At 41.7% G+C, this 24,347-nt stretch overlaps 1 protein-coding gene across 1 annotated transcript in view; it reads right to left on the bottom strand.

Moving 5' to 3' along the window:
- LAMC1 (laminin subunit gamma 1) overlaps positions 1-24,347 on the bottom strand; it is a 106,224-nt gene that overhangs the window by 60,282 nt on the left and 21,595 nt on the right. The gene's annotated exons all lie outside the window — the stretch shown is intronic.

The following is a 24,347-nucleotide window of genomic DNA, read 5'->3' as shown; positions in this document are numbered from 1 at the left end:
AATTTTTAGAGCTGTAAAACTATTCTGTGTGATAGTGTAATGGTGGTTCCATGTCATTCAACATTGTGCAAACCCACAGAACGTACAACACCAAGTGTGAACCCTAATGTAAGCTATGTAGAAACTTCAGGGGATATGGATGTGTCAATGTTGTTTCACGGATTATAACAAAGGTACCACTCTGGCATAGGAAGTGGGCAGTAGGAAAGGCTGTGTGTGTGGATGGGGGAGGGAGTATGTGGGAAATCTCCGTATTTTACTTTCAGCTCAATTTTGCTGCGAACCTAAAACTTCTCTACAAATAAAGTATATTAATTTAAGAGGGAGCATTACTAAATTTCACTTAAAAGACTTGTTTTAGAGGCCAAATAAACTTTGCTATAGCCTTTCAAAGGCAGTTTTCATCCAAAACTATTAAAACCGTAGAATATTAGTGCTGCCAAAAGTTTGTCCTAAGGACAATTTTTAAGTTCAGATAAGCAAAGACAAAAATTGTGTGTGTTTTTAAAAAATAAAAACTTGCCAATCTAGCAACATAAATGACACTAATAAAATCACAATAACAACATAAATTTCTAATTAAAGATGAAGGATACAGCCTAGAAAATACAGAAACTATCTTGATGCCTTAAATATCCACTGTAGAAAAAATAGCCAATACAACGACAAAAGTTTGTTTGTACATTTTCATGGCACTGTCATTACTCACTAAGCTATCCTTCATTCTAAGATGACTACAGTAATACAAATATTTATGTTGCTATTCAGTAGAACTCCATGGCATCTATTACAAAGACTGAACACTGGTTAGTTTTTTCAAGCAAAATCATCTGACCGGCAGCTTTTCAAACTAGAAATGCAATGTTTATCAGCTGATTAGGCTCTTGGGAAGTGACTTGTGCTAACCAAAGTAACCATATACCATAAACAACCACATGTTCATTTTTGATGAAAGCTACTTTGGTCAAAAACAATAGGACAGATATCTGCACAGGGCAGGTCCTTACAGAAGACCAAATTAGAGATCAGAAGGTTGCTTGGTAAGCAGAGAACTGGGGCAAACGGGAGTTGAACATTCTTAGGCAACAGTTCTTCTATCAAGTTATGGCAAACTGCCCTTCTCTGGTCTAGGGGTGGTTCTCTCTACTAGTAAAAGCAATCAGACCAGTTGTGTAAAAAGTTAGAGCATTCTATCTCCCAGAGAATGGGACACAGATTAAAACATTTACTCTTGTCCTTTTTCAATATCCCTTCTACGTCACGAAAGCTTCTGTTTTTTACAGTTTCTCACATTAATTACCTGTCATGATCTCCTTAATCTCCCAATGTGGTCTCTAACTGTATCACAGGAATGAGCTAAAATGACTCCATCTATTAAAGGTTTAGTTTCCTCACCATAACTCCAGATTTGGGAATTTGAGGATCTTATCTCATTACAGGAGCTTTTAGACTAAAGAGCACTTAAAAACACAATTAACATTCCAGTGTGATATATACTTTCCCATTTAATACCTGCCTCCAGAAGCAGAAATTCATAGGGCCCATCACTAGTGGAAAAAAAAAAAAGTGACAACGTTCCTGTTAAGAACAATCTTTCTGAACCAATATCTTTCATAATTTTAATCTGTATCTAAAATATCAAGGAAAATGTACCTGAAAACACACAAACACAAGCAAACAAACAAAAAGCGAAGCACAACTTTCAAAGGTGAAGGGAAGAATGACACCGGGGTTGAGTAAACCTAAGAGAGAGAATGTTATGGCCTCAAACAAGTAACCGGCGAAGGGATGAGATAGAACTGGTCAGAGCTAGTCCACACAAGCACGGGGACTGGGCGGGAGGTGACAGGAAAGGGAGCGACCCCAGGAAAAGGCATTCCTGCATTCAGTCCGCCCATCCACTCCAGGAGTTTCTGGGTTCAAAGCGACCCAACAGGATTATCTCTGGGATCACTATGTAAAAAAGAAAAATGCTATAGAATTATGCCGCCAGGTACTTCAAAGGAATTCCCGCTTCCTCCAAACTTTCAGCAAGTATGCCTGCTTTTCAAGAAAGAAAGAAAGAAACAGAGGGGCAATTTAGGTTTGAGACTATTTGCATTGTTAGGTCCTTTCTTTTGTTCTAAATTTAAAAAAAAGCAACGCACGCTGTTCCCCAAAGTGCCTCCTAATTACACTAGTTACCAAAGTGAACCCATGAAAAGCCTTGTCTTGGCCTTTCAGGGCGCTTCAAGGGACTACAGTGGGAAGAGTCGGTCACTGGTAACTACTAAAACCAGCAGGCCCTTCTTTAACTAGTTGGGGATGAAGTTAAAGTATCTTTCTGTGTTTAAATATTTAGGATGGACATGGGGGAGGAACATATTGGGGTTTCTACGAGAAAAGTTTAATTTTTTGGCACATACACAAATGTTGTAAATGTCGAAGGGTTTTCCGTCAAAATTTATATCAAAGCTTTGATAACCAGTGATCAAACTTAAAACATGCATTGGCGTGCATTCACATGGTCAAGTGACAACTGAGATGGCAGGAAATTCAGAAAAACGAGTGAAGATGGGCCTCGCTCTGAAGTGGTGCAGGGGAAGGGTGGTCCAGGTGCACGGTCGCATCCTAGAGGTCTGCAATGGTGCCCAAGTAGGATGTGCAGGAAGGCGGAGGAGGGCACGGAGGCTAACCCCTCCTGCCTTCCCGCCCCAACTCCCAGCTTGGCTCCAGTGCTCCCCTAGTTCCGAGCCACATGCGGCTCTTTGGCCCCTTGAGTGTGGCTCTTCCACGGCCTGGGCGAGTCTATTTTGAAGAAGTGGCGTTAGAAGAAGTTTAAAAAATTGGGCTCTCAAAAGAAACTTCAATCGTTGTACTGTTGATATTTGGCTCTGTTGACTAATGAGTTTGCCGACCACTGCCCTAGTTTGATGGACAAAGATGGCAAAAGGTGATGAAAAAATTAGTAAAGTCATTAGACATGTTAGTGGAATAAAATATAACTACTAAGGTGTTTTTTCTCATGATTCTCATTTTTTCATCAAAAATCCCATGGCAGCATCTTTTTGTTCCATAGGACTAAAAAATAAAAATGGCAAAGCTCTGTTGGACAAGATGTCCTTTTTCGTCACTCAGGGAGAAAGGCGAGTAACAGGGAGCTGAAGGCATTACCGTGAAGTGTGTCTAACCATCACAAAAACACTCGCAGAGCACACAGCCTTTCACAGGGTGGACAGAGTCCTCACTTCCGGCCTTCTTACCGCGGTGCAGGCCTATTTATAGACTCATGTTGGGAAGAACTGGCCAAGGAAAGAAGGTTCTCTCTTTATAAAAGCTATAAGATCTGCTAAAAGGACAGAATGAGGTTTTGTAATACATTGCTTATGACAGCTGCAGAAACATTTATAGAAATTGGCCAGACAACGCGATGTTCAATCCGCAGATTTCACATGCCCCAGTGCGCCAAGAGATTAAGAAACCGTTACTGTACTGTATCTTTCCTTCCCTCTCCACACAGGAGGCAGCTGAGAGTTACAAGCCAAACATTTCAGAGTTTGAGGATTTATTTTAAAGGAAATGTAGTTGTAAAAACTCTCCAAGGGTAGGAGAGTTCTCTCTACCAAATGCCTGTAGCTATTCATTCCAATCACGGGACTACAGAAATCACTGCCATACCTGAAGGGGGCTGACTCTCCAAGTTGTAAATTCCGTCTCCAGGGAAGGACACAGATCACTGCTATCCACGATGAGCAAGCAAGATGGACCACTGGGATGTGTGTGGGGAAAATATTAGAAACTCTATTTATATTCAGCTTTCTCTTAACCTTTTACATTTTCCATTTACTATACTTGTATAAATTACAATCGTATATATGTGTATATAACTTATAAATTGGTATACATATATTGTGGGTGTATGCCAAGAAATATTTTTATCCTAATGCACTGAATCAGGAAAGTTTAGAGACCACAGGGCCGGACAGCCAACCGCTTAGAGCCCAAGCTTGTGAAGGGACTCAAACATTGGGCAGGACTTGGAGATAACCTGAGAGTTCACTTCCTAATTTTAAATTCCGTTCACGCTTGCTCAAATGTACCTATCATTTTAATAACCTGTTTTAGAAAATATTTTCCATGAGACAAGAAAAATATAAACAGCAGACACTCCTTATTTCAGTAAAATTCTTTTAGGCTTAAGTGGAATTGAGACTATGTTAGAATTTTGGAGGAAAAAAAGTCTTTTAAAAAACTAAATGAGATAAAATCCAATCTGTATATCCAAAGGTAGGCAATGAAAAAGGTTTCCATTACTTCTATTCAGCTACCTGATATTTAAGTAAAGTTTCATCTTTCACTCTTGCAGCACTGAATTGATAACTTTCAGGATTTTTGTTCTTATAGACTCCAATGATTGTGAATTAAAATATAAAATTAACGCATCAGAATGTAAAAGATAACTTTTTTCTAATACATAAAGTGTCCAAATCCTCTATAATGGAGAAGACGGAAAAGATGTTGTATATTGCCCTAACTGGTTTGGCTCAGCGGACAGAGCGTCGGCCTGAGGACTGAAGGGTCCCAGGTTCGATTTCAATCAAGGGCATTTACCTTGGTTGCAGGCATGTGCAGGAGGCAGCTGATCAATGTTCCTCTCTCATCGATGTTTCTAACTCTCTATCCCTCTCCCTTCCTCTCTATAAAAATCAATAAAATATACTTTAAAAATGTTGTATGTTCAGCTCTCTTTTAGGTAAGTACTCCGCCTCTTCTTCATGAACTAAACATGTGACTCAGGCTCAATATTATTGTACAGTCATGTCCACAGAGCTGTCTGGGGACCTTGTAAGGACCACTTGAATTAATTGTCACAAGGCTTCAGTGTAGCAAGATTTTATCTACAGTCAGAGCTCATCACGGTCACATTATCACAGATGGTGCCCCCAAATAACCGACTTTAGAAAGTCAAGCTTCACCTGTGTGCTAGTATTTGTTCTTAGTTCCAAATTAAACAGTTCCCTTAATTCTCAAGAGATTATTTTTACCTTTTATTTTTTTTAATATATTTTATTAATTTTTTACAGAGAGGAAGAGAGAGGGATAGAGAGTTAGAAACATCGATGAGAGAGAAACATCGATCAGCTGCCTCTTGCACACCCCCTACTGGGGATGTGCCCGCAACCAAGGTACATGCCCTTGACCAGAATCGAACCTGGGACCCTTGAGTCCGCAGGCCGACGCTCTATCCACTGAGCCAAACCGATTTCGGCTATTTTTACCTTTTAAAAAGCATAAAAGTACCCCATGTTCACCTGGACATCTGAACCATAAGTAAGTAGGAACAATAAGCTTCTACCCTAAATACAGTCAATTTTCATTATTCTTGGTAGTTATCCTATATAATAAAAGGCTAATACGCAAATCAACCGAACGGCGAAACGACCGGTCGCTATGACATGCACTGACCACCAGGGGGCAGGCGCTCAATGCAGGAGCTGCCCTCTGGTGGTCAGTGCGCTCCCACAGGGGTAGCGCCGCTCAGCCAGAAGCCCGGCTCACGGCTGGCAAACGCAGCAGTGGTGGCAGGAGCTTCTCCCGCCTCCGCAGCAGTTGGACATCCTCCGAGGGCTCCCAGATTGCAAGAGGGCGCAGGCCAGGCTGAGGGACCTCCTCCCGCCGACCCCCCCACCCCCACGACAAGTGCACAAATTTTGTGCACCGGGCCTCTAGTGTTCTATAAAGTTGCTATAAACACCAACTTAGCAAATATTGAAGCATTAATCCCAGGGGAAATACAGGCTTAGATTCTTGCAAGCCTCTGGTCACATCCCGTCAACAGATCAACCCTGTCCTATGTGTGCTGCTGTTTTAGGACACCTCATTTAATACATATTATTGATTCATTAACATGGAGGTCATGGCCAACACTGCTACAAACTCATGCCTGAACAAAGCTAACCTAACACACGCATTTCCTCCCACATCAAAGCCTTCTTGTGCTTAGGACACTAGACCTCTGAAAGCCATTTTAGGTAGCAAAATCAACAAAAGCACAAAAATGTGCAAAACCTGGCAGTAAATAGACCATGGAAAGGACACATTTGTAGTATGGGAGCTGAAACAAGAAGGCAGAGCATCCCCTGCAATTTAGCTATGAATGTGCATATCAGGGGACTCACATTTTTCACTGCTCTGCACATGTCCCCAAATAACTGAGCAAATGACCTGAATATTGATTTTTGGGTTACAAGTGAGTAGGTGATTTTGCAAATACCAAATCTGTGAATAGTGTCCAGAAAAAAAAAGTAAAAGACCAACTGTGCTATCCCTATTATTATTGTTTTAAATTATAGCTGTGACTGGATGCAGTTTCAACTTTCAAGTGAGAAACCCCACAGGGTAAGAGCTACAGAACACAATGTAGAGCATGTTCCTCCACCCACGTGAAGACAAAACATCTACATGTGCACAGGTCCAAGTTACTCATGATGTCTCTTCCTCCACCAATCGCCAATTCCCTAACCTGACCACCTATATGTACACACACACACACACACACACACACACACACACACATCAACTTTCAAATTTAGAGCCTTGAGAGACATTTCCTGGATCTGCCTTTTGTGCAACAACAACAACAAAATAAACATGGGCTTCCTGACATATAAAATATGGTTTCCTAAACAGCAATCTTGAAAAGTGCTGTTACTTTGTATAGCGACACAGCAGGTGGCAGGGTGTGATGAGACAGGAAATGAGAACAAATGTCTCCCACACAAACTTGCAGACCACCACAGGGAATTCATCCACACACAAGTCCACATCTTCAGCCACTATCTGCAGGGTTTCTCCTCCTTTAACTCACCCCCACCCACTGCTCAGTTACCTTTTCACCTGCCTGACAATTCTTTCCACATAATTCTTTACATGTTAACCAGAAATTCACCAAGGGTGACATTACAATGAGAAAGACTCCACTAAATTCAAGTACAGAAAAATTCCTAATTCCTAAACAATAATAATAATTCCGAATTCTCTAAATTAAAAGCATTTCTTCTTCTTAAGCCAATTTTTTAAAAAATGTAACATTAATATCTCTAGCAATTGTTAAGCCCCTGTCCCCTCACCACCTCCAAAGAAGAAGGGTTCCCTAATTACCAACTAAATATAGCATTGATTCCACTTATAGAAATCTAATAGGAGCTTTTATCTCACTACCCCAGAGATCAAAGTATCCAAATAAAAGTGGTGGTAATGACCCTGACAACAAAGGAAGAACACACAGATGCTACCATCACCCCCAAAACTGGAAGCACCCCAGGAACACCTGAGCATCCACAATGCCTCTCAGTCATCTAAACGCTACAGCAGGCTAGAGTGATGCTGACAGCCAGGACACAGAACCCAACCAAAGGGGCTCAGCTCTGAGGCCCCACAGAAGCACTAGTCCCTGGTCCCTTTTCTTAAAACCACAGGTTGCTCTAGAGTGGAAGGAAGAGAAGAATTCCCAAGTGCAACTGCTTCATTTCTAGGTGAGAAAATAGGCCCAGAGATTAAATGATTTGCTAACAGTTTAACAATGGAATCAGGGACTCAACTGCATGACTCTGTATTTGCCTCATGAAGGGCTAGGGGAGGATGATTTAATAGGCAATAAAATCACCGCAGTTTTATAAAATACAAATCTGGTCATTCCATCCCCTTTTTCACACTTCTAATAATTTCCCAAAGCACTCCGGACTTTAAAAAGTTCCTGAACATATGGCATAAAGATTTTCATGGCCAAGTCCACGTATCTCTTACCTAATTCTGCACACACCCTACAATCCAGCACGTTCATTCATCTGTCCATACACTCAATCATTCTTTGAGTAGTTATTTATGAAGAGTCTACTCTGTGCCGGGCACGGTGCCATCCCAAACTACTTAACATCACTCAACTGAGTTTCTCCTTTTGGCCTCCGGGACTTTGCCCACACCACTCTGTCCACCTGGCACGTCCTCTCCATCTTCCACGTCTTTATTCCCTGGAGTACGTAGGGCATGGTAAATGAATTAACTCAATAGTTATTGTATAAATAAAAAATGCACAAAGACCCTGAGATTTAGATTAATGTGCCAAGTATATTATATCTGATGGGCGCTCTGAGAACACTCGTCTTCTTTTGATGGACATAAAATTCACCCATTTGAAGTTTATAATTCAGTGGATTTTAGTACATCCACAAGACTGTGCAACCATCATCACTATCCAATTCCAAAACACTTTTATCACCTCCCCCCCTCAAAAAAACCCAAACCCACCAGCCGTCCATCCCCATTACCTTCTCCCTCTAATCTACCTTCTGTCTCTATGGGTCTGGGAACATTTCTCACGACAGGTGAATACCCTAAGTATTTAAATATTTTTAAAACATCCTAACAAGAAATTCAGCAAACATATTCACTAAGACTTCTTTTTATTTTTATTTTTTTAGATAAAAACTTCTTATTGAAAAATAAAGGCAAAATTCACCTTTACGTAACATATGAACTCCAGTTTAACTTAATAAACTCTTAATGCAGTTTAGTTATTTATTCCCTTATAGGCAACAAATAGCAAACGCAATATTTCCAGGAAAAAAAAAAGAAGCCCAATAAGGGCATTTTTGAGAAAGCAGTTTATAGACATCTACAACTAAAATTCACATGTCCCCAAATCATAGAGAAAGTAACATGAATATTGATTTTCGGGTTACAAATAGTGAATAGGCGATTTTGCAAATAGTGTCCAGAAAAGTAGAAGACCAACTGTGCTGTCCCTATTATTATTTTAAATTACAGCTGTATCTGGATGAGATACAGTTTCCTGACCGTCCTGTCTGTTCGGGAACACTCACATACTGCTGTGGACTCAGCAGTCTGATCTGCCGCGGGACATCTTTAACTATGAGAAAGCCCTTTATTCGAGCCAGGAACTGACTTTTGCATAAATGTGTGGCGCTGCAGCATGCTTTGCACACAGGTGCACAATCTGTTACTAGCGCTCAGAGTGTAAGATGGACAGAGCCTTTGACCAGCAGTCTTCCTTTAGGAACCTGAATTGTAGAAATGCTAAGACAAGTGCATACAGTAAAAGCCTGAGGATGCTCACTGGTGAATCGCACCAGTGCTCTCCCTGGCACTGGAACTGTCCAGGCAAAGCTGCAGTGACCCTTGTGGGGGTGCCGTAGGGGGATTCCTGCATCCCCTGGGAAACTGCACCTGGTGACTTCAAAGATTCTTCTAACGATACGCTCTTGAAGACGGGGGACAGCCCTATCTAGTCTCACTTATTTTCTTCTCTACTTCCATGTTTCTCCTCTCGGTATAGGCCATGGAGCGCCATGGAGAAGGTGACCATGATCAGGTCAGCATCAGAAGCCTTCCCACAGTCACTGAGGTGTCTGGGGCCACCTCTCCTGCTTATGCTGGTGGGAAAGGAATCCAACCACCTGCTTCACACAAATACTCTGTGCTTAGGAACACACTACACTGTCTTTCCTAACCCTGCACCAGCAGGGCTGACCAGGGGCAGTAGCAGTGACACCCAAAGTCAGTGTGAGGGCGGTGGCAGGAGGGGAGATGACCGGCAGACCACTTAAGAGACCATGGAAGGTCCAGGCGGTGGACCCTTCATGTCAACCTGGCAGAGTAAAGACAATACCAGTGTACAGAGTGGAGACCAGATAGTCTCCCAACACCAGACTGAAGCCCTTAGGAAGAGAAAGGAAAAGGAGGAAACTCCCACAAGGCCTTCCTATCCTGGTGGGAGGACAAGTCAACCCTAAGATCCCATGGAACCAGTCGGGGAGATCAAAATAAGGACCAGAGCAGCCCAGGGGGCCAAGGACCTGGCGCCTCCCCCCAGGAATACTACAGCCTCAGCATCACCCCAAAGGAGCTGATCTAGAACTGGTTTTGGGGAGGGATCCGTTCCCTCATCCCTCCCCCATTCTGCAGCTCTCTGGAGTCCGAGAGGGAACTCTAGCTATTCATGGAACCTGTGCAGATCGACTAGAATTGATCTCCAGTGTGATGATCCACCCACCCTTTCAATATGAGGAAACTTGAACTTTTCTGAAGTGGGTCAATTCTTTCATTTCCAGAAACTAATAAATGTCTGCTATATCCCTTAAAAAAAATAGAGAAGGTACAAATTGGTCTGATATGGCCTCAAGGAAATCCCAGTCTGGATCCTTTCTCCCCATCTAAGTTGAAGTGGGCATGTGATTCCTAGTGTATGCTTGGGTTATCTGGACAAGACACTCAAGATGCCCAAAGAGTTTGGTGTATTTGCAGCTATCACTGCATCAGACTGCCAATGCACTGAGCTTGCCAGAGCGTGAGAGGTAAGTATATCTGAAGTACTACATACTGCGTGTATATAATAATTTGTGTCCAGAGATTTCAGTGGGCTTGGAACGGTCCATTTGTCTAGAGTACTCGCAGTTTTCAATATGCTTGGCACACTGTGTGTTGGAAGGCGTAAATCTGTCCTGGTTATTAGTGTGTACAGAGTGGGGCCTTCGTGGGCATTTTGGTATTGGAATTTACTACCACATCCTAACAAGTTTCAATCACGGCCTGTTCTTCTAACTGGCAATGTGACCCGAGGCAAACATGGTGGGTCTTGCTGGGATGCAGTTTCTCAGTGCTCCGTCATGACCCCTGGCACAGAGGTTCAGGCCATCAGAAGCATCCCAGGTGCATGAGATGAGGAGTCCATCACAACCTATCAACTGTATCCAACTGTATACCCTACTTGCCACAATTCTGAACCTCACACTTCATACTCATGTAAGGGAAGACCTAGCTGTTAATTCTGCCCTTGAAAGTCTCACGTTCTAGACTCTCATCCTCTCACTGCACCTCTACCCAAGACTGAAGGCTTCTTTCTAAACATGTCATCCCAATAGCTCCCTCCTGCCTTTGCATCCACAATGAGTGAGGGCTTGTACGAGGCTGAAGAACAGGCTTATCCAGAGGTAGTTTAGACACCAGCATTAGGTAATTTGGGCTTCACCCCAGGCTTTGAAAGAGGTGGTTTAACAGCCCCAATTAGACCAGGCAGCTGGGCTGGAAGGTACACAAATCTTCTCCCTGACATCATGAGCCTATTCTGAGTTTCCTCAACTTTTCCCATTCAAATGAAAATTTTAAAAGTAAACACTAATTATAGTTAAATATATTGCAGTTAATTCCCAAGAAAAACACTAGCAGGTATGTTTTGAACCCTGAAAAACAGAGCAACATCTTAAAGAGCAAGCTGTTTCTATAAACAAACCAGTAAATATGTACTAGTTTACGGCCAAATAAACTATTTTCGCATTTCATGAAAAAAGACAAAATTAAGAGAGACTGCTAATAAAAACCTACCAGGGGAAAATATCTAATAAACAAAATACTCTTACCATAGAGTAAGGCTATAAATTATAAAGAAACTTTGAAAGTGTTGGGAACAATTTCATGTAGAAAACAATGAAGAGAAATCTCCTAACTTCAGCTGCAGGACTGAAATTTCCCAGTATTGCACTAAAACCAGGTTAAAATGCACATTCTAACCTGCATTTTAGAGGGAAAAGAATGAGGTGGAAAAGCCAGTATTGACTTATATTGTCTCTAGAACTCACTGACACATAAAAAAATCAGAAACAATGGGGTCATAATGACAACAGATTGAGAAATTAAATGACATTATTTGTATGTATCTGCTCTTATTCCAGAAGGATCATATCCTACTATACTAAGTGGTAAATGTATGAGTATAGGTCAAGTCTCCTTGGGAAAATTATTTTTCTAGGCCATTACTTCCTTAACTGTAAAAATAGAAATACTGTCCAGAGTCCCTTTTTCCTCAAATCTGAAATTTAGAAATTCCCATAAACCAGTTTTTGTTGTTTTTCAGTTAGCAGCAGATTCCTTTGGCAGAAAAGCTCACTGGCAGCAAAATCTGACCTGAAGGACATGGGACTATTTATAGTCATTATTCCACCAATGCGTGACTTTTCTGTATTTCACTACAGAAATAGTCATCCGTTCAATTATGGGATACTTGGTCAAAAATGCTCAAGGAGGGAGAATAAATAATACCAAGTATCCACACTGCACTGCCTTTCTAAAAATCCAAAAAATTCATGAATTCTGAAACACGTTTTGCCCCAAAGGTAACTGACTTCACACCTGCAATAATTTAGCATCTACTTCACAGAGTGGTTTTGAGGATCACGAACGTATAGAATGCTAGTATAGTGCCTGCACATGACAGGTCCTTTTCAGGAGTTAGTGGCTGCTGCTAGCCTTCCGGGACTAGTCCGAGGGGTAGCAATACCCCTAAAACATTTCTGGTTTTCATTTCTTCTTCATTCATACTCCAAAGGATGTACTTACCCCTCTTTGCGCATGTACAATAAATTGAGTGCTGGCTAACTATTTCTTACACCTTGGACTGTTATATCCCAGGTGCTACTTTAATCTAGATAAAATAATTATCTTACACTTTAAGTTCATTTAAGCATCTGAGATTAGGACAACTGTTTCATTCATACAAAAAGAAACCACAGTACGAAACAGATAACCCATTAAAATGTACCATCCTCTTAGGCAATAAGATTGCATAGCAAAGGCTTTTTAAAAATTATTATTCCACTTTCAAGTAAGAAAATGAATGTCACCAGGTACTTTCGATCTAGCCCATAAGCTTCTTAGTAGGTTACTAGGAAATAGACCCCAAGCACGTGTCCCACTGTGCTATGGGAAGCTCAGGGTAATGGACTCCAATCCACTCATTTTCTGGGAGATGCATCAGAAGCAACAGCTATACACAGTGAAGTTTCCTTTTCTCATTCATTTTATCACCCATGTGAAGCCCCAATAACTTACCTTTCCCAAGGCCTCTCTGCTATCATGATACTCCCAACACTATGAATATTGAGGTCAATACTGACAAGCTACAGAACACTCAGCGTGGAACCACAACAACAGAGAAATGCACAAAATGGTCAACTTCAGGAGGAAGCACACTAATCCTTCTTTTTAAAAAAACAAAATAAGAGTGCTTCCATAACTTTAAAAAATGCACTTATAAGAAAAGCATTCCAGACAACATTAAAAGCTTTACAGATCAAAGATTACTTTATTTCTGAGCAAAGTCCCAGAACTGATCGGTAAGTCAGCAATAGTTAGACAAGGTTCTAGATGTAACATCTGTAAGAATATGACCTGCTTTAAAGATTTTCCAGACAATAAAGTTCCCTTTCAAGAATACTGGTGTCAAAACAATAAATTAACTTCCAGACGCACCCTTAGAATTTATTTAAATGTAACTATGACTTCAGAAAAATTATATACCAATGACTAAAAACACAATAAGTGAAACTTATTGTCCCAACCTCATTCAATCTTCATACAACACTTCAAGATCATAATGTCACTTATTTTTAGTTTGTTCAATCATAATAGTCTTTTAAAAACAGAGAATGATAAATTTGAAAGATGCCAGATTTTTATTCCATTTTTCCTTATTAATAACTAGAAGCCCGGTGCACGAAATTCGTGCACGGCGGGGGGTTGTCCCTCAGCCCAGCCTGTACCCTCTCCAATCTGGGACTCCTGGAGGGATGTCCGACTGCCCGTTTAGGCCCGACGGGCAGTCGGACATCCCTCTCACAATCCAGGACTGCTGGCTCCCAACTGCTTGCCTGCCTGCCTTCCTGATTGCCCCTAACCGCTTCTGCCTGCCAGCGTAATCACCCCCTAACCACTCTGCTGCCAGCCTGGTTGATGCTTAACTGCTCCCCTGCCAGCCTGTTTGCCCCCAACTTCCCTCCTCTGCCAGCCTGGTCACCCCTAACTGCCCTCCCCTGCAGGCTTGATCGCCCCCAACTGCCCTTTCTTGCAGGCCTGGTCCCTCATTATAAATGGCAGAACTGGGATTTGAACCCCAGTCACTCAGCTCCAATCCTTGGCTCTTTCCATACCCTTCTGCCTCTCAGAGCCAAGAACTTCTAATTCTTGTCAGAGCTCTGGGCTTCCAAAGAAATACACTCAACAAAATTTAAATTTTATAACATTTACAATGTTTCAAAACTTGCTATTAAAGATACACACTATGATGGTTAATTTTATGTGTCATCTTGGCTAGACTACGGTATCCAGATAGTTGGTCAAACACCACTCTAGGTATTTCTGTGCACGTATTTTTTAGTTCTGATGAATATTTAAATCAGTAGACTCTGAGGAGAGCAGATTAACAGGGGTGGGCCTCATCCAATCAGGTGGAGGCCTTAACAACAAAGACTGAAGTTCCCTAAAGAAGAAGGAATTTTGCCTCCAAACTGCAACACAGAAATTCTGGCTGAGTTTCCAGCTCTTGGACTCAATCCTGTAATATAAACTCTTAACTGAATTTCTAGCCTGCTGGCCTGCCCTACAGATTTTTCAAACTTGCCAGTCTCCACGAACATGGAAGCCAATTCCTTAAAATAAATTAGTATATATAAAGAGATTTATGTATGCATGTACTTATCATATATTGACTTATACATACATGTATGATTAATATGTTTGTGTATGTGTGTGTATATCTACCTCCTATTGGTTCTGTTCCTCTGGAGAACCCTGACTTATATACTTATATGTATTACATATAAAATTTTAAACATCAAATGCATTAACTCAGGCAGACAAGTCAAATTTGTTTTTACACAAACATTGGAATAACTTTTCTCCATCTCTGTGGTGTACTTGTGTGTCTTTAATTAGGTTGGTTCTGCTCTGTCTTCATGTGAATTCCTTTTTGGGCTTGTCCACTTGCATAAAACTTTATAAGCGTGCACACTGTCACTGTCCTTGCATGCCACATCTATATGCCAGGGAAAGCCTAAACTCGCCTGCTCACCTGGTGCCTGTACCTGCCACAGTTTAAGAGTCAACTCTACAACAATAAAGACACTTTAAAAAAGAGATTTAGGCGCTGTTTTCCGATTGTCACTGTCCACGACAAGGATGACAGAAGGAAGCTATGCTATCTATTATGAGACTATAGGAACATCTTGTAAATGACAAAATAACTGACAAATTATTTCCCAAGCTTCCTTCTGGGCCCACAGCCCAGCAGAGATGAGCCTAACCTGAAATAAATAAATAAAAATTTAAACATGCTTAAAAACCCCGGAGACAAGAGTTATTACAGAAAGAACTTCTGTTCCTCTTTGAAAAATCAGAGTATAGACTTTCAGAGTTAGGTGGAGTTTTTAGACACTAATGCCAAAGACTTAAATAGAAAGGACTTTACTTTTGAAGGGAAGAGGGAAAGAAAAAAATAACACCTTGGCAAACCAAAATGTGAGAAATCTAAAAGTGAACTACTTTGCCAGAGCTCGAGGTTTGTTGTTTTAAGTCCCTCCTCTTGCCTTTCTCAGCCCTCATTAACTCACATCTGGATCGCTGCAATAATTTAACTAGTATTCCAGGATCCAAACTTTTCCTCATTCCAAACCATCCCACCCCGAGGCGAATTTTCCCGTAACTCTGCTATGTAACCACGTCACTGCTCTGACAAGAAACCTAAATGGCTCCCTTCCGTAAGACAGCTCAACTCTTCTGCTTCAGGTGAAAGCCTTCCAAATGAAGTGACCATGTCTTCTCGTTTACACAAGCCCACTTCCCAAAACAAATCCTTCTTTCCCATTAAACTGTCTCATTCTTCCCATCAAAAGAATGCTAATTTTGCACCCTTACCTTTGCTCGTGTTGTTCTATCAACTTAGGATAACCTCTAATCATAGTAATGTATGTTTCCATTCATTCATTCATTCATTCACTCATTCACAAGCATCTCATGAGTATCTTGCACCAATCTAGTGCTAGGGATACAAAGATGACTAAGACCTTGACGTCAGGGAATGTAATGATTATTGGGTGAGTCAGACGTGTAAACATATCATTAGGGCACAGTTTAATAATGGCTGTAACGTTGTGTACAGGGTACTGTGGAAACACAATGGAAGTACTGATTCACTGTAAAGAAAGGTAGGAAATGAGGAGACCATGGTCCAAGAGATGGAATTTGAATGAAGTCCTGCAAGATGACTAATGGGGAGCGGTGGGACAGGATCAAGGGACAACCGCTACTTAAGAAAAACAATGAAAATGCGTCCCGTGGTTCGGGGACCGCAAGAGACTCCGCATGACTAAAATACAAGAAGTAACCACGGAAAGCACGGTCACGTAGGCTTGAACTTCTAGATGTGTGCGGGGGAGCCCAGGAGGATTCCTAAGCAGTGAAACTGATTAGATGTGAGGTTTTTAAAGGTTTGCTCTGAAGACTGTCTCCTCAACATCAGCAGAGCCTTCTTGTGATGGTTATTTTTCTGTGACAGCTTCTCTGGGCCAAGGGATGCTCAGATCCAACATTATTTCTGCGTGTGTCTGCGAGGGTGTTTCCAGGTGGCCTCAGCATTTGAATTGGACTCAATAACGTAGACTGCACTCCCCAATGTGGTGGGCATCTTCCAATCCATTGGGGGCCTGAATAGAAAAAGGCAGAGGCAGGAAGGAGTCACCCCATCTTGCTTCCTGCCTGCCTGCCTGCCTGCGCTGAGGACGGTCTTCTCCTGCCCTCGGGCCGGAACTGACACCATCGTTGGCTCCCGGGTTCTCAGGCCTCTGGTCTCGGACTGGAATCACACCACCAGCGCTCCTGGGTCTCCACCTTGCAGACAGCAGATCGTGGGATAGCTCAGCCTCCATAACCGCGTGAGCCAATTTCTCATAATAAATCTCTCCATTCATATATATATATTTCCTCCCCTCTGGAGAGCCCTGACGAATACATCTCCCTGCTACCACACTGCTCACATTTCTCCCATTGCTTTACCCCCTCCTGCCTTGAACTCCTGGAACAAGAACAGCTAGTTGCCATTATGGAGCATTCGCTATGTCCCCACACACTGAGCCACACACTTCACACCACCATCTTATTTAACCCTCACAAGATCTCTAAGGTAAGGAACTTAGAGCCAGAAAAATGTTCTTGTCCAAATATCACACAGCTTGTAAGTGGTAGATGGTATTCAAGCTGACTCCAGATTCTGTGCTCTCCATCCATTCTGACCGGCACCCTCCTTGTCTTCTCCCCGTTCCACATCTGTGTCCTCTCTTTACTATCTTACAGATTGCTGCGGGACCTGGGTTCTATGCACACAGCAGCCACACATTAATTGTTGACTTACACTGGGCAGGTAATTTACCCTGGCTACTTTCCTTGGCTAAAATGAAGAATTAGATCAGATGGCTTCTCGGATCACTTCATTATCTCCTACCACACACTTGGGTCAATACAAACCACAAATGTGGGTATAGAACAGGGCAACTGGGCTGATAGAACCTGGGATGCCATGTCCTCCGTGATATAACTTATGAATGGTCCATCCATCAACCTTTAAGCACAAAACCTCTCAGAGCAGGAAGCCACGCCTGGGTTAACAAAATCATCCACAGGGAAGGCCCCTCTTAACCTCTGAACAGGCATCTTAGTCTAATACTGTCTCCTCCGGGCAAGGATGCTGGGCTTGTGAAGGCTTGATGTAGAGACCACTTCACTACCAGGAGATTCTAAAATCACAAGCTAAGCAATGAGCTGCTTCAGGGAACACAATGGAAGCAATTGCCTCCGTTAAACACCCACCAAACTGAGACACAAAACAGAACAGATCCTGTCCTGGTATAGCTATCTTCCGAGAACATCTTTTGAGACTTTATTCCAAAGAAAGAAAATGTTACATGCTACAAAACAGAACAATATATCCATATTACCTTACGTGAAGAGCCCTTGGCAGCTGAGATTGGAGCTGATGGGTCTTATCTTTAATAAACATGTAAGTAGCTTTTTGTTTGTGGTTTTTTGTGTGTGTGAGGGTTTTTTTTTTTTTCTCTCCTTCATTAATCACCTTCTTTTGCCCTCCAGGGAAACCAAGTAGGTGGGCAAAAATTCCTGGAGGTTTTCTGGGAGGTACTTAGAACACCCACACCCAGAGACACACAAAAAATACTTCAAGTCTAGATAAACAGTTTTAATTTGTTTAACAGGAAATATTAGTATGAGTAGAGATAAAATATTTACACATTGAGACATAGAAAATGTTACAGGAAAATGGAAAAGATGTATAAGAACTACAAAATTTCAACCTAAACACTTTAAGATGTGTTTTCTAATGATTCATTCACATAGCAGATCCACCAAATCCACCATTCTTTCCTGGGGACAGAAAAACAATATCACTCACTATTATCTATTATAATAAATAATAGATAATAGTGCAGAGAAGAAACAAGACCAGACTTAAATTTACACCTGCCAAGCAAATTAAAATATAACCACAGAGTTTTCACCACAAAAAAAGTAATGTGTTCATTTCAAGAATCAGACAGCCATAAAGATGTAGGAAACTAAAACATTGTAAAAATTCAGTCAACCCCAATATCCCTATGCTATCGGTATAAAATACAACTATTAACCAAAACTCACATTCATTCAGCCACACAACCAGCAGGCTTGAGATAAAAATCTTTAAATTGCGTCTTCAAGTACATTTCCAAGAACTGACTACATTTAGGATAGATCAAACAGCCAATAGTGGTGAAGTTTTGGGAAACTACATCATAGACAAAAAACTAAATGTCCTCCCATGTTAGAATGAGAGAGTTTCTTTTTAGAATGGCCAAATATACTCAATGACATAGACTGATGGTTTATATTTAGAAAGAGATGAGGTCTGCTAATATTTGCTAACCAAGAACAAATCCTAAAGATGACCTTTAATTATGACTTGGTTGCTTTTTAGGTGTTCAACTGCACATAAAAAATATATATACATTTAGTGAGGACACAGTATTTACGTAGGAAGAGAAACAAAGAAAAACTTTCATAGAGACTAAATGAAGGTGATGTAGAATGTATGTTTTCAACTTCCCAACCCCACCAGCTTAGGCTGGTCTGAAAGTTGTTATAAAAGTTTTTAAAATAAATTTCTGTATGGTTTGGGATGGTCCAGGAAGTTTCCAGAGACACAGGCAAACTAGTCAAACTGGACATTGGCCTGCATCCTGAAATCTGTTTACCCATCAAAGGTGGCTGAGGAGGGCACGGAATGAAAGCAGACCGAATAAAATAGAAGTCCCTGGATGCCTCCAGAGAGCTAGGAAGCGGGCACCCCTGCTGCTCTGAAATATAAACACACCTGCCACTAGCAAATGAGGAGCTGAGAGAACTGGGTGGGCACCAATCTGTGTCTCTCTGTGTCTGTCTTGTGGGAAAACAACAGGTTTTTCCGAAGGCCTCCTTATTCCCACGGCCTCTTAACAGCCCAGGAGGCTGTGAGCTCTCCAAAGGCACAGACTCTCTGATAAAGCCCACGGGTCCTCAAAGCTTTGCACATAGTAGGTGCTTAGTAAATTACGCCTATGGTGTGATTTTAAATAAGACAGAATTACTCAAATATTATACCTACCATCTAAATAAGACAGGTATATAGACTGTGAGCAGGAGCATATCTGGAAGAGGCTTCTCTGTCCTAGGGGGTACGGGTCTACATACATAACCTCCTAGTCCTCCTGTTTCTTTGGGTTTTTGTTTTTAAAAGAAGCTCAAAAATTGAGACGGTGCACAGAGTAGTGGAGAGAGCACCAGTGAGAGACGGGAAACCTGACCTTAGGCAATCACTCGGTTCCCTGGACTCCAGTTTCTTCTTCTGTAAAATGGGTGTGGTGGTGAAATGAATTCTGAGGTCTCTGAGGTCCCTTTAAACAAGTGGTACCAAAGAATCAGGATGGAGGGTAAGATCAATGAGCTGGGGGCGGAGGGGGGAAACATAGTGAAGAGCCCTCAGGAATAAGACGGCTCAAATCAGGCTTGAGAGATGGGGTACTTGTCCACTGGACAACAAATACTCCGGGATCGGCAAGGTCAGGTGTTCATACAAGGCAAGTTGTGAATTACATGAGATCTTTATAAAATCTTTATAAAATGTTCTGCTTAGATCCATCATCACTGTGGTCTTGAAACACATTAATTCTCTCAGGGAAGCTGATTGGCCTCAGAATCAGACCCTTACCATTCAAGCACTTATTACCCAACTCAGTATTTTTAAAGCAATACATTATTCTGAAATGAAAAAATAAAAGTCAGGTCAAAGATCAGCATTTAAATATATATATATATTTAGAATAGAATAGAATAGGAAATATCCTAGTACAATAAATGAAATAATGGCGAGACACGTTTTAAGAAACATGTTTCAGTTAGGTGGACTGACTAGGTAGTAATGGAAAACTTATTTCTCTTAATGGGCTACAGTCAAATATACCTGGGAAAAACTGATCTGACTACTAAAAATGGGCAAGGAAATCAAGTTTTTAAGCAAATTTTTCAAGTTTTTACATTTAATGCACGGTAAAGCTATCTGACTGGCAGCATTCTTACACCATAAAGGCAAACAAACACATTCAGAAATGTGCTTCCCTGGACAGGAAGCAGAGTTACAGAGAACTGCAGCCAACACTAGGAAAAAGAGAGGAAGCACTGTGCACGCCTCTTGCCTCATTTACCTGTGTTTGCATAAGGAACCCGACATGCTCTCAAGACAATAATTCCTAAGTTTCTGGTCACTGACCTCTAAAGAGCTTTCACATAGTTTCTTGGAATAAAAGAGAAGAAAATACAAATATAGAAATGGTTTCCACTTAGTGCAAATAATTTAATGTACACTACTTTATATCATAAACAAGACCTTCTCTGTTTATAATCTCCTAAGGCAGTGGTCGGCAAACTCATTAGTCAACAGAGCGGCAAACCGCGGCTCGCGAGCCGCATGTGGCTCACGAGCCGCGGTTTGCCGACCACTGTCGTAAGGGCTATAAGACAAACACTCAAAAAGCCACAGTGACTGTGCTCAAGGTGAGGGAGAGGGAGAGACATGAGCAGGAGGAATAAAGAAATGAAACTTGAAGAAATAGAAAGACGATGATAAGAGCCTCCAAGTATATGAAGAAGAGTATCAACTGGCAGAGTTTGGGAGAGAGAGGGTGAGGAGTGGAAAGGGGGATGCCTTTGACGGAGGAGAAGAGCAAGGAAAAGGCATGAGAGCTACAAAAAAAAAAAAAATGGACAGGCATCCTGGGGACACGTGTGGGAAAAGGTGGGGATAAAGGCTATGGTTTCAGCGTGGGGCCCACAGAGTAAGTGCCTTCGGTGGCAACCAGGGGCTACATGTTTTCTTTGGCAGGCACTGGAAGGGAAGCTTTTTGATGGAAGGGTGGCAGGAACCTGTGGATACCAAGAATCTGAACACAGCTTGTTTTCTTACTGCTCCCCACATTTAAGGCTTTGCTGGGGATCAGCTTAAAGGTGGTCCCTGCACCTGCCTCCCATTCAGTAGACAACAGGGATACCGACCAGAAAAGAGCCTGTTTTCTCAGACACAAGACACAGTGATGGTAACTTGGTCTGAAACTCCAGCTAAGCTTCAGTTCTCATGCAAAAACGCACAGCCTCGGGATAGCTCTGGCTCCTTTCCCACTGCTCTCCATTAGAAGCCAAGGAGAAGGGCAATTTCTGCTGGGAGGGAGTCCACAGGTTCTTTTTAAGCAACATTCCAGGAAGGAAGAGAGGCTAATTCCCCTTGGGAATGAAAAGCTTAGCCTCTCATACTCAGTACCCCAGAGGCTCAAAACTGTTCCACTTATCCAGTGCTGCACAGCAAGCTACTCTGAAGCCCAGTGGCTTAGGACAACCACTGTTTTTATATCTCATGATTTTGAGAGTCAGGAATTTGGGAAGGGCTCAGCTGGGTGGTTCTTGAACTCCACACGGTGTTGACTGAAGTCACTTGGTAGTATGCAGCTGGCAGCTTGGGTGGTCATACATGGTGCCCTGATGGGGATGGGACGGAAGGCTGGACACAGCTGGGAATAGCCACCAGAGTGCCTATCCACGTCCTCTCAAGCCTGTTGGCTGGAGGGTAGTCAGACTTCTACATGATGCTTGGGCTCTAGGAGACCCAGATAGAAACTTCACTTCTCTGGAACTGGCATGTCATCTCACCTACTATCCATATGGGTCAACAAGGTCACAAGCCAGCCCACAGGCAAAGGGACAAGTGTCAAAGCATTGGTGGTCATCTTAATCCACTATAACAACCAAAATCAGAGCTGCATCCTAGGCAGTCCTGATTTTCTAATTTCTGAATATTGGACATTTAAAGCATCAGGTGAAGAAAAATTCATTTGACTACCTCACATTAAAAGGAGAGGAGAAATGGGGAATTTTTAGAGCAAGAGATACACTCTGCCTGCTACTCAAAAGTTTAAGACTAAAACAACTACAGGCCTTACAAATACTCATGTGTTTCATTCAAGAATTCTACCTAACAAAACAACCAGAAAGGCACATAAAGTTAGACAAGTATATCAAAGCACTATTGGCAGTAGTCACAAAGCTGAAGTAACCTACATTTCTAACAAAGGATGGGGTAAATATATAAATACAGACAAAAATTACTCTTAAACGATTAAACAATGTAATAAAATCCACGGGCAGAGTCAACAGGCAATGAAACCCTACACTCCAGTGTAATCAATAGCAACTTTTTGAAATCTGATGGATAAAGACCAATTAGTAGATAATACCATCTTGATTGGGACCTGTATTTCCAGCATATAGGATGCAAAGCACAATCAGGCAAGGATATTGAGTTTGGAAGACCAATGCACAAAAAGATATGTAAAATGCTACCCAATACAGATATGATTTACCAGGGGTACTGCCCCAACTCTTGCTGTATCCAGAGTAAAAAAAAAAAAAATACAGCTCACACAGAAGAGAGATGGTCCAGATTGATTTTTTTACAATGTGGTAAGAATGGAAGAGTATGGTGTTTAGGGACAAGAAAAACAAATTTCCTCTCTAGGAAACAAAAACAAATCTCACACAATAAATCAAATTCCACATTGGAGAAAACAGTTATCAAAAGTCAACAAAATATTGCCCTAGCCGGTTTGGTTCAGTGGAAAGAGTGTCGGCCTGCGGACTGAGGGGTCCCGGGTTTGATTCCGGTCAGGGACACATGCCTGGGTTGCGGGCCCCCAGTGTGGGGGGCGTGCAGGAGGCAGCCAATCAATGATGTTCTCTCATCATTGATGTTTCTATCTCTCTCTTCTTCTCCCTTCCTCTCTGAATTCAATAAAAACATATATTTTTTAAAAAGTCAACAATACAGTGTTGACATACCTTTTTATATAAAGTTAAAAAGCATGACTTCTTTTACTACAATTAAACAAAATTTTCTGAAGTAAAAATATTTTAAATGCTTCCACCACACATTATTCTAATGCTATAATTACAATCGGACCAGTATTAAGGCCTTTCCATTCCTATACATCTTCTCTACAACCAGGGGCGATGTACATGCCCCTCCACCATGGAAAACATTATGATGACACTCACCACTGAGACTCACTGAAAAAGCAGTTGTACACAACAAATAGGGAGAGTTATAAGGAAATATGGAGAACTTCCTCCGACTTCCTACCATAATGGGGTAGGGCGGAGGGGTAGACTAAATATATCAGCAAACACTTCTGGAATATACACCAGTTGCAAAGAACTATGTTAATGTTGGAGATACAAAGAAATTTAAGATATAGCCCCTACTTTCCATGTCTCCAGTCGGTGAAACCAAAAAGTTAATACAAGATAGTACTTGGGTCAATAACTAACACCTGATATTTTAGGAAGATGCTTTGGCTCCCAAGTACAACAGACTGGGTTGGGGCGTGCGGGACTCGGAGGCAGGACACAGAAGATTGCACATGAGGTGGGCTGCTGCAGGATGATTCTCAAGCCACCAGACTCCTGCCCCGTTTTCTAATAAACATTTTGTAATGCCTCCACATTACTATCCCCAAATGAAATGAAATCCTTAAGTTATGTAATCTACAACATATATGACTTCCAACTAGGGTGGGTGTGTGTGTGTGTGTGTGTCCCAAACTATAATGTAAACCAGAATTCAAAGAAAACATGCTCATTTCAATAGATAAAACCTTGGGGATTACTACAGTAGGAGGCATAGCAAACCCATCTGACACTTGTACCTCCTCACTACAACATAAGTTAGAATTTTTAAAAACAGGATTGGATGCCATTCTGTATGAGACACACGGACAATGAAGGGGCAGAGGTCCAGGTAAACCCTGCAATGAAAATTGGTGTCAGAAGTAATCACAGACTAGATTCACCCATATGTTTTGAGACAGAGAGGAATATCGCTTTAACTGAGTAGGTATAAC

This window comes from Cnephaeus nilssonii (genome assembly GCF_951640355.1).
Source record: "Cnephaeus nilssonii genome assembly, chromosome: 21".
Classification (NCBI taxonomy): Eukaryota; Metazoa; Chordata; class Mammalia; order Chiroptera; family Vespertilionidae; genus Cnephaeus; species Cnephaeus nilssonii.
The sequence above is the reverse complement of the archived record's forward strand: the minus strand, read 5'-3'. Positions and strand labels throughout refer to the sequence as shown.